This window comes from Orycteropus afer, unplaced genomic scaffold (assembly GCF_000298275.1).
Source record: "Orycteropus afer afer isolate SDZICR_OR568_19922 unplaced genomic scaffold, OryAfe1.0 scaffold00448, whole genome shotgun sequence".
Taxonomy (NCBI): Eukaryota; Metazoa; Chordata; class Mammalia; order Tubulidentata; family Orycteropodidae; genus Orycteropus; species Orycteropus afer.
In genome coordinates this window covers 651,413-666,545 of record NW_006922035.1, presented here as the reverse complement: position 1 = coordinate 666,545, position 15,133 = coordinate 651,413, and the positions used below count along the sequence as shown (strand labels likewise).

The window sequence follows — 15,133 nt, the reverse complement described above, 5'->3', positions numbered from 1 at the left end:
CATTGATAACTAACACATCTTGATTCCATGTTTGGTCAATTTCAGACTGCAGAAGTTGGTAAAAATCTTCAATTTCCTCTTCTTTGGCTTTGCTGGTTGGTGCATAAATTTGAATAATAGTAGTATTAACTGGTTCCCCATGAGTGTAGTAGTATTAACTGATCTTCCTCGTAGGTGTAGTGATATTATTCTATCACTGACAGCACTGTACTTCAGGATAGATTGTGATACATTCTTTGTGATGATGGATGCCATGCCATCCTTCTTCAATTTGCCATTCCAGCATGGTAGATCATATCATCATCTGATTCAAAATGGCCAAAACCAGTCCATTTCAGCTCACTTATGCCTTGGATATCGATCTTTATGCATTCCATTTCATTTTTGACAATTTCCAATTTTCCTAGATCCATGCTTCATACATTCCATGTTCTGATTATTAATGAATGTTTCAGCTGTTTCTTCTCATCTTGAGATGTGCCATATCAGCCAGTGGAGGTCCCAAAAGCTTTACGCCCTCCACATCATTAAGGTCAGCTCTACTCTGAGGAGGCAGGGAGCTCTTCTCTAGTTGTATTTTGAGTGACTTCCAACTTGAGGGGCTCATCTTCTGGCACTATATTGGACAGTGTTTCTGGGCTATTCATAAAGTTTTCCAGTAATATATCAGACTGTTTCACTGCTATCATAAGGTTTTCACTGGCCAATTCTTTGAGAACTGGAGGTCTTCTTCCTTCTTCTGAGTCTGTCTTAGTCTGGAAGGTCCACTGAAGCCTGTCCACTGTGGGTGACCTGATGGCATTTGGAATGCTGGTGGCATAGCCTCTGGTGTCACAGCAACTCTCAAGCCACCACAGTACAGCAAACCGACAGACTAGTTTGTCTCCCTTAGCTGTTCCAACTGCTCCGCTGATTTCCTGGTCTGCCCTACACCTAATAGATGGTTATTATTTTTGTTTTACAAGATGAGGTGTCCAAACCTTATCTGAGGAATAGAGTGTCTGGCTCATGGTCACACAGGCAGATGTGGAAACTGGACTCCACACAGCTCTTCTGACCCCAAACCTCACATTTGCTCCCCTAGACCCAGGGTTCTGCCTCGGTCCCATCTGAGGAATGAAAACAACAACTTTCCAGAAGGCAGGAGGCACAGATGCAGCCTCTGCCTGGGAACCTGATCTCCAAATGCATGAGGTCGTGTTGGAGGCAGGACGTGTCTTGCCTCCTGGGTCCAAGTCCGTAGCTGCACTTGCGGTGCCCAGTAATCACCAAAAGGTGTATGTTGACTGAAGAGACACAGTGATGAGTAAGTGGATGAGCAGATCTGGAGGAGAAACTCCAGTGCCTCCCGCCCTGTACAGTTGCGTCGCATCTGAAGAACCATCTACATGACTGTTAGCAGTGGTGAGGCTTCCTCTGTTCTGTCTACTCGTGTTCCAGCCCACCCAGGAGAGCAACAACGAGGAAGACAAGGAGATGAGGGGCACAGGGTGCTCCCTCCAGTACCACCATGCCACGGTCTGAGTCCTGACCCATTTGTGGTAGAGTTTGCTGAGATGGGTCTGCTGACCTACATGCTGGGCCCCGACTGGCAGTCTGACATCATGGACCTGGTGACCAATGTCATGAATGGGGAGGAGCCAAAAATTGTAAAGTTATAAGACAGCAGGACCTTGGTTGGTTGGGAACTGGGAATAACCACCCTGCAGGGACAGTCAACCCACTGCTTCCCACTTGCCTTTATACTAATTGGTATGTGTGAGCATCAGGTAGATGTCACTGCGCAACAGTATATATGAACATCAGGTGTGTGTATGCTTATGCATGTATATACATGTGTGTGACTGTGATGTGGGTGCATGTGCAAGCACATGTACACAAGTATGTGTTGGTGGGCTTTATGGGAGTGTGTGTGTGTGTGTGTGTGTGTGTAAGAGAATCATGAGAAACGAGAAACAATGGTCCTCAATCTTAATCCTTTACATCACATTGATTTCTACATTTTAGTTAAGAGCATCTAATTTCTTTTACAGCAAAAGCTATATTAAACACCTAATGTGAGTGATCTTTTCATCTAATATGGCACTCTCCCTTTTGCACATCACTGATAGGAGGCTGTGCATCTGTGAAAGCCAGAGTTTTTTGCTTGTTTGTTCTGTTTTTCACTCCCTTAGGGTTTTGATCTTACCTAAGAAGTTTTCATAGCTTTGCCCTCTGTATGCTGTACTATATTCATGGATATACTTGTAGCACATGTAAATACATCTGTAGAAATAACCTCTGTCCAGCATGTAAGTATTCATGGGCATAGTTCCATTCTCCTTCACACTCCTATTTGGCTTATATGTCTATCTATGTATCCACTCACAGAACACCCATCACTGTTATTACTGTTATTGCAGGATCGTGTATGAATTAGGAGTATACCTCTTGTGCCCCTCTCAGCGTCTCCCTTTCCTTGACCATTTTGTGCTGACCTCCTGTCTTGGTTCTCTAGTGCGGCTGTAACATTCCACAAGTGCATGCCTTAATGAACAGGAGTTTATTCCCTTACTGTTTAGGAGGCTGGAAGTCCAAATTCAGAGTGCTGGCTCTAGGGGCTGGGCAAGGGCCCCTGCACTTTGGGCTTCAGCTCTACCTCTTATTCCAGGCCCACTGGAGCTGGAGGCTTTTTCTAACTCAGGCAGCTGCTGATTGCTGAGGCTGATGAACCCAAGGTCAGCAGATAAAATGGTACCGTCCAGAGTTCAGCAGGCAATACAGCAGGCCACTGCTTCAAGTCCAGGAAGTGGAGATGATGACTTGGCTAAATGCAAGATCCAATTATACCAAAAGCTAGAGACCATCCTCAAAGCTTCTCCACATGTACTGGAAACATGCCACACCCCAAAAGCAACTACTTAGCAGATCACAGCAGATTCCACCATGCAGGTGATTATAATCCCATCATGCAAAATAACCACATTCAGCTACCCATCCACTCAAAACCACAGCCCAGCCAAGTTGAGGCACAACCTCCCATACCACCCCCCTTGTTGTGTATTACCTTTCCCTTCACCCAAGTTAATATGTGTCTACCCTGTAGGTAGTGATTTACTCTCTATTCCTTCCCACTCCTGGTAATCAACAAGAATTCTTTTTGTGTGAAAACCTTTTCTTGACTTTTTACAATAGTGGTCTCATATAATATTTGTCCTTTTGTAATTGACTAGTTTCACTCAGCATAGTGTCCTCTAGGTTCATTCACGTTATGAGCTGTTTCTCAGATTCATCTTTGTTCTTTAATGTTGCATGATATTCCATTGTGTGTATGTACCATAGTTGTTGATCCATTCTTCCATTGATGGGCACTTAGGTTGTTTCCATCTTTTCACTGTTGTGCATAGTGCTGTGATGAACATGGGTATGCATATATCTGTTTGTTGCATGGCTCTCACCACAAGAATCACAGCTCTTAGTTCTCTAGGATGTAGACCCAAGAGTAAGATTGCTGAATCATGTTATTTCTATTTCCAGCTTTTTAAGGAAGTGCCATACCATTTCCTACAGTTGTTACACCATCTTGCAGTCCCATCAGCATTGTGTGAGCTTTCCAGTCTCTCCACACCCTCCTTAACCATTGTGCTCGAGATGGATCCAACTCAGAGCTACCCCTCCCTGGGTTTCTGAGGTGGTATCACTACGGAAGTAGATTGCCCAACCTTCCTTCCGAGGAGGGGCTGGTGGGTTTGAACTGCCAGCCTTCTGGTTAGCAGTCAGATGCCTTAGGCTCTACTCCACCAGAGCTTCCACACCCTCCTTAGCATTTATTATTTACTGAACTTTGCTATTAATGCTGGGGTGAGATGGTATCTCATTGTTGTTTTGAAAAGTTAGGTTTTTTTTTTTTTTTTAATCTACCTGATGTAAATGTTCACCCCACATGCCTGTCTGTTGTTTGACTGGAAGCCACAGGAGTGAGTTCTGTTCCAGACCTGAAGGGTAACTAGGGACCATAGTCTCAGGGGTCTCACCAAGCTCTATCAGACCAGCAAACCTGGGATTTATTATGATTTTGAGTTTTAGTCTACATTACTCTCCCATTCGATCCAGAATCTCCTACATAGATCCCCCTCCGAGTGGTTGACAGCAGTATCTGGGCACCATCTAGTTCTTCTGGTCTCATAGTCTATAGGCTGAGGATCGCACAGTGTACCAGTTGCTTGGACTAATTGTTTCCATGCATCTTTGTTTTTCTTCATTCTTCTTTGCTCTGGATGAGGAGAGACCCATTGTTGCATCTAGATGGCCGCTTGCAAGCTTTTAAGACCCTAGTCACCACTCACCAAAGTAGGACTCACCAAGGTTCTTATGTAGTATGTGTTATGCCAATTGAGCTTTATGTCCCCTGCAACCGTGGTCCCAAACCCATAGGTCCAACTACTCACACCCTCAGAGTAGCTGGCTGTGGCCAAGAAGTCACCACAACCTTGTCCCTTGTCAGCTTTACTATACACCCAGACATTCTTACAGCACATACAAATATGGAAAAGCTAGGTTTTTTTTTATAGCCTTGGAATCCAACCATTTAGCTGTATTGAACCTTGAACACTGGATACAGATGAAAAAAAATGTATTGACACTAAAAATAATACAAGCATTTTGTAAATCCATGCTCTCTATATTTAGCCAATTTATACAGGATACTTATACAGCAGTAGTGCAATGTATTTTCTTTACGTTGTTGTTATGTGCCATTGAGTCAGACCTGACTCATAGTGACCCCTCCTTGGGTTTCTGAGGCAGCATCACTATGGAAGTAGATTGCCCCATCTTCCTTCTGAGGAGTGGCTGGTGGGTTTGAACCATCAGCCTTTTGGTTAGCAGTCAAGTGCTTTAGGCACTACGCTACCAGAGCTCCCATAAAAATGTTATTTCTCACTATCAGTTAAGTCAAGTGTTAGGTTTCACCAAAGTTCATTTTTGACAAGGGTGGACTAAACATGTTATATTCTGTATTAGGTTTTTTTTTTTATTATTATTATTATTGTTGTGTATCAATTCACTACCTTAAAACAACACTTATTTACTAATGGAGATTTCTGTGGGTCTGAAGTCTGGGTGGGCTCAGCTGGGTGTATGCTCAGGGTGTTTCAAGGTTGAAATCAAGATGCAGCCAGGTGGGGCTCTTCTCTGTGGGCTTGCGGAATACTCTGCTTCTGAGCTCATTCGGGCGAATCCGGTCACTTCTGTTTGCAGGACTGGGATCTCTGTCTCCTTCTGGCGTTCCGCAAAGGCCCATTCTGTGTGCCTACAGGCCACCCACACTCCTTCTCAGGTGGCCCCTTCCACCTTCGAGTGGAAACTCAAGCGCCAAGTCCTTCTCATGCTTTGAATCTCTGACTTCCCCTCTGCCACTGGTCAGAGAAATCACACTGGTTCAAGGGTTCATGTGACTGCATTGGACCCACCTGCATTATCCAAGATAAAAATGAGAAATGGTTGCCATGGAGTCGATTCCAACTCATAGCAACTGCATGTGTGCAGAGTAGAATTGCACTCCAGAGGATTTTCAATGATCTTTCTGAAGTAGATTATGAGGCTTTGCTTTCAGTGTGCCTCTGCATGGGTTTGAACCACCAACCTTTCAGATGGTAGTCCAACACTTAGACCTTGTACTACTCAGGGGCTCATCACCCTATATGAAGGCCAAACGTACCACCATCTGACATAACATAATCACAGGTGCGATTTCTTGTTGTGTTTACAGATCTGGGGCATCTTTGGGAGGGTTACATTCTAGAAATTCTGCCTATACATATTCCTCTCTAGGTTTTAGTCACCTCTGGTTGCAAATCAGGTTAGTTAGGAAGAATGGCTCCACAGGACATTTGGCTTGTCTTTGCCACTCTGTTAACTCGTGTATCCATTGATGGCAAACAGCCCCCACGATGACCGATACTGGCCCGTAATGAACATCTCACTGCCCGCGGGAAAGGGTGTGAGTAGCAGGAGGTGACGGAATACGATTCCTTTAAACACTTTTCCTCAAGTTGGCTGTTTCTGGAGCATAAATATGAGCTGTTGAGAAAACATTACTGCCTGAGTGCTCAGGGCCAAGATGAACAGCATTTCATTGTTGTCCCTAAATTAAATCAGAAAATACACTGCTAATAATAGCGTATGAATCAAAGGAAAGAAAATGACCAGGGTGATCTTTGTAAAATTCCTCATTCGATTGGCCCTTGTGATTGAATGAACAGTGGCTCAGCACATGTCTGAACCGTTCTGTAAGTGCATTCCTTTAGCAGAGAATTAGAGAACGCTTTGGTGGAAACATCGGTTAAGGAGTTTAAAATGGTTACGTGGAACAGAGACACGAGTATTCTCCTTATCTTTGAAGGTCCTCTCGCCTCTCTCTGACTCCATCCTGGCGGAGAAGACAGTTATCGTCCTAGATGACCGTGTCACCATTGCAGACCTAGGCATACAGCTGGTGGCTGGCTTGTCCCTCTCCCTACAGCCTCACAGGGCAGACAGGAGAGCCATCGTCTCAACAGTGGCTGCCCAGGATGTCCTTCAAGCCCCACAGCAGGTGACATTCCCAGGGTCCCTCGTGTCTGTGGGTACCTGAGATGCCTTCTCTCCCAGTTACCATGTCCAGCAAAGGAGATCAGGAGAGATTGCATCTGGGCCTGGTGGTTCTTGAAGCTTCTTCCTGCTTCTTGTCCAGTCTGCCTTGTCTGAGGAAAGTGTCCAGTGTCTGGGATAAAGTTTCTCTCTACATACGGACACACCATGTGTCCAGAGGCCATTTGGTCTCCAGCAGACTTCTGTGTGCCGGGCACAGTCTGCTGGTAGACCATGACCAGAAGGTGGTCACATGTGTTCACTTTTACCAAGCCAGGTGGCTTTTGAGACTTGGAAATTCCATGTCAGTTACTTGAACAGGCAAGGCTAATAGGCACCAGAACTGTGTACTGCAACTGTTATCGGCTCTAAAGCTCTCCTCCATCTGTGAACTTTAGCAAGTCAATTTACAGACACCAGGGTCGCAGTGTCTTTCAAGCAAGCCAATCTCCTAATACGTCTTCTCCAAGTGCTTCCACCAGCCATGTTTTGCTTCATCAGCACTGGCTTCCTAATAAAGAATGTTCAAAGTGATATTATCTTGACCAGTGGCCTGATTAGTTGCACCTGAAATTGATTCAGATAAATTGCCTGGTCTTTCAAAATGTTTTTGGAAAGGTCAAAGTCAAATTCTGTTGTATGACATGCAATAAATTGATATATACTTTAATGCATTCATTAAAGTATATTATTTGTTCCTCACACAGGGGCCATGGGATTTTCCTGATGCTGGTTCAAGGCATGTCAAAACTTAAGGATATATTTTTCTCTATATATTTAATGCATATTTTGTAGGTACCCAATCGTAACATGGTACTTTGATTTCATTTTCCTTTGGATGCAATAGTCAGTTCTTGAATTTTGTTCAGTGATAGTTAAGTGACATCTTTTGACATTTATGATCCCAAGGATTCTACAGTTACTGTCTCATCATTGGATGAAATGGTAGTGTCTGTCCAGCCAAACCTTTAGTCCAAATGGCTGGTTGTAATTGCAGAAAGCGAAGAGCAAAAGCCTTTGATTAAGTTAGAAATGATGATAGTTGAACCTGGTTGGAAGACCAAAAGGAAAGGCATCCTCACCATGGGTAAAAGAATGTCAAGGTCAAATTTGAAGCAAATGTTGATGAGCACCGAGGAGGCACTGATGATATTGAGGGCATAAATCAGCAACACAAAGACCGCCTCAACTATTCCATAGAGTGAGAAGGAAACCAAGAGAGAGCAGCTCAGGAGTGATCCCAACATGACGCATCTGTTGGCCAAGAGGAAGGTACCAACAGAAGCCCCACCCCGCGGTCTCCCAGGGGAGGAAAGGATAAAAAGTTACCCAGAGTGGTGGTCCAGATGCCTTCACCAGCTTCCCCACTCCAGGCCGGTTCCCAGAACCCAACAATCCCAGTGACCTCTACAGGGTTTACCAACCTGGAGATCAGCACATACGTCCGCTCTGAGTCTTCTGTCTGGCCATTTGGTCTCCAGCCATCTATACAATGGGTAGAACAAATTCCTCAACTGTGATTTGGTATTCGCTCCAGAGTGGTGGTTCGGCTGCCTTCACAGGTGTGCACTGATAGAGAAAGGTAAAGGGTAGTCCTGGAAAATTCGTAGAATAAATCACATCTCAGGGAGCAGTTGTAAAAAACGCAGTGTTTGGACAGTCGAAGTGGCAAGAGAAGAAAGTGCCCAATCCCTGCCTAATTTTAAATAGAATCAATGTGAGAGAGCGTCAGAAATGTCAAGCAAAGCAAGAGTTCCAGAGCAGGGGACTGACAACATTGTCGTGGATTAAGATAGAGAGCTACTCAATCAGATGTGGGGTTAGTACGGCATCATGATGGGCTCTGTGGAGCCTCTGGCATCTCTCAGAAATAGGATGTTAAGAGCAGGAGTCCGAAGATCCTGCAGGAGTCACTGGGGGCAGTTCCGTGTTTCCAAATGGCTAATGATGGCATTATTCAAAGAGGGGCATTCGGCTGTCCTGTATTAGAGACTTGCACAGCTGGGAGCCCCACAGCCCAGCCCTCATGGGGATCCTCACATTGCAGAGGAGAAGGGCTTTCTGTGTCCCTCATCCATAGGCTGCAAGGTGTTTGTGGATAGCGTACAAACCACAGGTGACGTGGGCTGCCCTCGGGAGCTGGTGTCCAACTGGTCCCATAAGTGTTAGCATCGCGCTGAAGCTGGGAAGCCTGGAAATGCTCACAGTTTGATTAGAGGATGGAGTGAGGAGACACATTTTGCAGGCATTAGCTGCAAAAGGAATTCACATGGAGATGGCGGACGCCTTGTAACCCGAGAGAACCCCCACTGCCTCTCCAAGGGTTTGGGGAGAGGTCAAGTGCTATTAGAACATAGTTAACCCAAGGAGTCTGTCTCCCTCTACAAAGCTTTTTAAAGGTTTCTCTCCGTGTCGCGGGACTCAAACTCACTGTCATCGTGTCCATTCCAACTCATAACAACCCCCACTTGGCTTCCAACGCTGTACATCTTTACAGAAGCACACTGCCTCATCTTTCTTCTGCAGACTGGCTGGTGGCTTTGAAACCATGGACCCTTTGGTTAACCACTGCACCATCAACGCCCCCATTTGGACCATCAATATTTGGCCAAGACATAATGGGGATTCATTTCTGAAACTGATAGACCCCATTTTGGCAATTTCTCCAACACACAGCTTTGAGAGAACCTCTGTTTTTGTAAAGTAAGCTCCACCACTGTGTTTTGTGTCCTGGTTCACTTTATTGTTTTTTTTTTTTTTTTTAAAGTAAATATAATGTCCTGTCATCCCTTCCCCGACCGTTGACTACTTGTCACCTGGGGTATCTCCTCTAAGCCAGTTCTTTGTGGTCAGTGACTTGTCCAAACAGACCAGTGCCAATACATGAATGAAGAAACCAGTACACACACCACCATTAATTAAAAACAAACAAACTGGACAAACTTTTTGTCCTTTGAACCAAGAGAAGTCTGCAATCAATTACCCAGCAATTTCTGAGATGGGAAACGTATTCATTGGTCCCCAAAACTGGCATACAAGCAGTCGTAGTACAGGTGCAGTCTCACCCACTCCACGTATTAAAAATTCTGCCTCAACAATGGGCAAACCACAAATGAATTTAGTTGCCTCATATTCAATTTAAGGTAAAGTCAGGAATAGGATCCCTGACAGTTCAGTGCTTAAAGCACTCGACTGCTAACTGAAAGACTAGTGATTCGAACTCACCAGCTGCACCACCGGAGAAAGATGAAACAGTCTGCTTCCATAAAAATTTCACCCTTGGAAATACTATGGGGAAGTTCTAGTCTGCTCTAGGGTTACTATGAGTCGGAATCAACTTGATAGCAGTGGGTTTGGTTTGGGCTTTGCTTCCATAAAGATTCAGCCTTTGAAACCCTGTGGGGCAGTTCCACTCTGTCCTCTAGGGGCCCTGTGAGTGGAAATCAACTCCACAGCAGTGGATTTGGTTTGGGCTAAAGATGAGAATCTGGAATTTTAATTCTATCATATGCCTTGAGGGAAAGACTTGGAAAACCCCCGGAATAGTCCTAGTGGCTTCCATATTGTGATGCATACATTTTTTTTTTTTTCACTGTGCATGCAGGTTGCATACATATGTACACAATCAAAAACATCTGCCTAAATACAATACTGAGTTGTCAATGAAAGCAAACATGGGTATAGGGACGGATAGATGGGTGAACAAGCTAAACAATTATGTATGTCTAAATGGAGAGTGTATCCAAGATCATATACAGGGTTGGCAGACAATGGGCCTCTCAGGGTGCAGAAGAGTATGAAGGGATGGACACTGGGAGGAGGTAACTATGGGGAGGAAGTGGGAGGGGAGCTGCTGCATTGTAAATTTTGGTCAATGACATGAGACAAAGTATATGTGAACTGCTGTATGAAAAGTGAATTTACTCGGTAAATCTTCACCCAAATCCTAATTAAAAAAAAAAAAACAAACATCTGCCTAGAAAACAACAATAGCCTACAAAATAATACTGCCCTTGTAGCTAGCGGATCCTGGAGTCAGATAATGAGAACCAGCATCCCTGTGAAGATACGTGTTGTTAGTGTGACATTCCAAAGTGACTTTTCATCTATTGACTGAGTTGGCAGTGGAGAGTGTGAATGTCTGGAAGCCACGCCGTGGTGAAGAATGCATTGCAGGTGATGAATGTGGCATTCCCATCTTGACTGGCTGCCCTTCCCTCCCCACACTGTGTGTTTCTCAGACACTGAACGGGCACAGACATCTCATTTATTCTCCCCTCTCCTCCTACCCCCAGCTTCTCGAGGTCCAGAGGCAGAATTCAGAGCAGCAGCCTTTGGTGGCACAGAAGAGCAGTGGTGACAAACTAAACATGCAAGTATGTTCTGAGTGGTACTTTCAATGAAGAAATATGAGATGCTAAGAGATGATGGAGTTAATATTTTAAGTATCATGTTTTATTTAAATAGTAATTGAGGGTTCTGGTGGATCAGGAATCAGCACACTGTTTCATTCTGTTGGGTCATCAGGCTACCATGATGTACTGTGATTAATTAGAGCTTGGAGGAAATTTTGACTTCCTTCACTACCTGTGGCCCTAGCTTTTGTCATCTGTGAGGGCAACTCTGAGAAATCCTCCAGCCAGCGTCTTTCTTTACTGCCAGGTTGAAAGTCAGAAAGGTTGAGAATAACTTTCTTTAGCATGGCGTTGTAGCTTGATATTTGCTGTTGTCGTTGTTGGGTGCCATCTAGCCAGTTCACAGCAACACCACACGCAACAGGATGAAGTGTGCCCAGCCCTGTGCCACCCTCACAATCATTGCTGTTTGAGCCCATTGTTGTAGCCGTTGTGTCAATCCATCTTGTTGAGGGCCCTCCCCTTTATGGCTGACGCTCTACTTCACCAAGCATGACGTCCTTCTCCGGGGACTGGTCCTCCTGAGGAAGTGTCCAAAGCAGGGGGACAAGGTTTTGCCGTCCCCGCTTCTAAGGAGCATTCTGGCTGTACCTCCTCAGAGGTTTGTTCATTCTTCTGACACTCCATGTACATTCAGTAGTCTTTACCAACCCCACAATTCAAAGGCATCAATTCTTCTTCAGTCTTCCTTATTCACTCTTAAGCTTTTGTATGCATATGAAGTGAATGAAAATACCATAACTTAGGCCAAGAGCACCTTAGTCCTCAAAGTGACATCTTTGCTTTTTAACACTTTTAAAATTGCAGATTTTCCCAATGCAATATGTCATTTAATTTCTTGACTGCTGCGTCCATGGGCATTGATTGTGAATAGAAGTAAAATGAAATCCTTGACAGCTTCAGTCTCCATTCATCATGATGTTGCTTATTGGTCCAGTTGTGAGCATTTTTATTTTCATTGTGTTAAGGTGTTAGCCATACTGAAGGCTGTAATCTTTGATCTTCATTGGTAAGTGCTTCAAGTTCTCTTCATTTTCAGCAAGCAAGATTTTGTCATCTGCATATCACAGGTTGTTAACAAATCTTCCTCCAATCCTGATGCCACTTTCTTCTTCATATAGTCCAGCTTCTTGGATGTTTGCTCAGCATAATGGCCTGATATTAGACCTGGATGTCTGGATGGATACCCAAATCTAAATGTGAATAAACGATGAAATGAGGCTCAGGGTGATTGGCCCTGTGAAGCTATTCTTTGCTTTTGTGGAAAGTGCTCATTTTTCTGTATGAGCAAGGTGTGACTTGAGGAGTCATGTGTGCATGTGTGCATATGCATGTACTAACACATGTGCCAAGTGCTGTGCTGCGTGCACCATCAGAATCTATAATACTCACCTCAATCCCATAAAATTGGTTCTTTAATGAAGTTGAGGAAACTGGAATACTTTGTCCAAAGTCACTTAGCAGAAGGATGAGCTGAGACTCTCACTCAGGCTTTGGGCCCCCACGATACCCTGACACCCTTACAAAGGTCAGAACCATTGGGAACGTTATGGCAAGAGGCTTCAAGGAAACCGTGACAGCTGATGTTCCTTCCACTCGGCCCAGCATTTAATTCTCCTCCTGTTCTTTCCCCCTTGTTCCTGGTTTGCCGCAGAGTCATCCTACAGAGAAGTCTGCAAACTGTCTCATTCTGGTCCTTTGACCCTAACTCCCTACTTAGAGTGTCTCCTGCTGACTCCTCCTCAGGGACTAAGACTGTCAGTGTGGGTTTCCCCAGACCCCAGGGCTGTTGATGCTAGCTAAGTGGTTGGTGTAGAGGCCAGTGCTGGAAGGTCCATTTGCCTCCCAGCACCCTCTGTTTTTCAGCAGAGAAGGAACATGTAGAAAATGTGAAAAAATAACTAAATGGAAATTTAAGAACTGAAAGATACAGTATCTTAAATTTTATTGAATGGTACCAAAAACCAAACGCACTGCCGGTGAGTCAGATCTTACTCACAGCAACCCCTCCTTGGGTTTCTGGGGCAGTATCTCTATGGAAGTAGATTGCCCAATCTTCCTTCTCAGGAGTGGCTGGTGGGTTTGAACCACCAGCTTTCTGGTTAGCAGTCAAATGCCTTAGGTACCATGCCACCAGAGATGGAGATGGCAGAAAAATGCTGGTAGATATTTAAAAATAAATCCAGTATGAATAACACAGAGAAAAAGAATTGGGAGAAAAGAAGAAGGAGAAGGAGAAGGAGAGGAGGAGGAGGAGGAGGAGGAGGAGGAAGAGGAAGAGGAAGAGGAAGAAGAACAGAGCCTGCAGGACACGTGTGCAGCATGAAAAGGTATAAAATGTGTGTCATCAGAGGCCTAGAATGACCATAGCCAGAGAGCGTGTCAGAGAACTACTTAAACAAGTGATAGTCTCAGCAATCCTAGATTTGTCAAAATAATGTACAGACCCGAGAAGTCAGATGGGATCAAGGAAAAGCTCATCCAAACATGAATACTATTAAAACTGCTGAAAATAAATAAGAGAAACCCAGAGAGCAACCAGAAGAAACAGCACCGTAGACACAGGGAAGCTGTGATTCGAACACTGAACATACCAGAAACCAGAGAGGTCAGAGGACAGTGGAGCAACACTTAAAGGGATGGAAAGAAACAAGCAGCCATAGAACCCTGTCATTCGGAATTCTACTTGTCGTGAAAATGCCCTTCAGGAATGAAGGAGAAGTAAAATCACTACAAGCTGAACAAAAACGGAGAGAAACGTCATCACGGACCGAAGCAGAGTGGAAGCCCCGTTCCTCTGATGGACCACACGTTGTAGTGGTGGCACGTTGGCAGCATGGCTCTTTCGGGAGCTCTGGTAGCATAGTGGCTAAGACACTTGCCTGCTAACCAGATGGCTGGCGGTTCAAACCCACCAGCCACTCCTCGGAAGGAAGGTTGGGCAATCCTACTTCCGTAGTGATACTGCCTCGGAAGCCCAAGGAGGGGTCGCTATGAGTTGGGTTTGACTCGACGGCACATAACAACAACAACAACAATGTAGTCCATGGACTGAAGCACACCCCCAGGCATGAAGATGGCACAGGACCCAGCAACGATTTGTTCTTTTACACCTAAGGTTACCGTGAGTCAGAACCGACTTGAGGGTAGCTGACAACAACTGTTGTTGTTGTTGTTGTTATGTGCCGTCGAGTCGGCCCCGACTCCTAGCGACCCCTCCTTGGGTTTCCGAGGCAGTATCACTATGGAAGTAGATTGCCCCATCTTCCTTCCGAGGAGTGGCTGGTGGGTTTGAACCGCCAGCCTTCTGGTTAGCAGTCAAGTGCCTTAGCCACTATGCTACCAGAGCTCCCATGAGTCAGAACTGACTTGAGGGTAGCTGACAACAACTAACTTAGTTTAAAGACTATGTCAAAAAAAACCAATAAGAGAAAGAAAAACTCAGTTGTGGCCTTTCAAGAATGTGTGACTTGAACTCAAATTCTGCCCGATCTTTCTTTATTGTTTCTATATCCAATGGGAGCGCTTGGTTTCTGCTTTCTGTTTCTATTGCTCAGCCAATGAGCAGGTCTGTGTTCTCCAGATGGAAACCGGTAAGCAGCAAGGACAACACGACAGCCAAACATGTTGAGCACGGGCCCAATGATGGACATAAAGCATGCTGGGTGATGATGTGTAATCCTCGACACACTCTTGTGAAGGAAGTGCTGCTACTGTTGGTAGGTCATGTCCAGTAGATTTCGATTCACAACGACCCCATGTGACAGAGTGGAACCGCCTGGTGTGGGTTTCTTGGTAATCTTCATGACAGTAGATTGCCCAGTCTTTTCTCCCCCAGAGTCACTGGGTGGGTTCACTCTCCAGCCTCTCGGCTACCAGCCAAGTCCTTAACCATTAGCTCTGTAAGTGCTGTTAGTGACTCTATTTACAGATGAGAAGGGGTCCTGGTGGTGCAACGGTTAAGCGCATAGCTGCTAACCAAAAGGTTGGTGGTTCAAACCCACCCCGAGGTTCCCTGGGAGAAAGACCTGATCTGTTTCTGTAAAGATGACAGCCAAAAAAACCCCATGGGGAAGTTCTAGTCTGTCACATTCGCATAGGCTCACCAG

At 45.0% G+C, this 15,133-nt stretch overlaps 1 pseudogene; it reads left to right on the top strand.

Moving 5' to 3' along the window:
• The first annotated feature begins 1,185 nt into the window (after positions 1–1,185).
• LOC103208520 lies at positions 1,186–8,062 on the top strand (annotated as a pseudogene).
• The last annotated feature ends 7,071 nt before the right edge of the window (positions 8,063–15,133 follow it).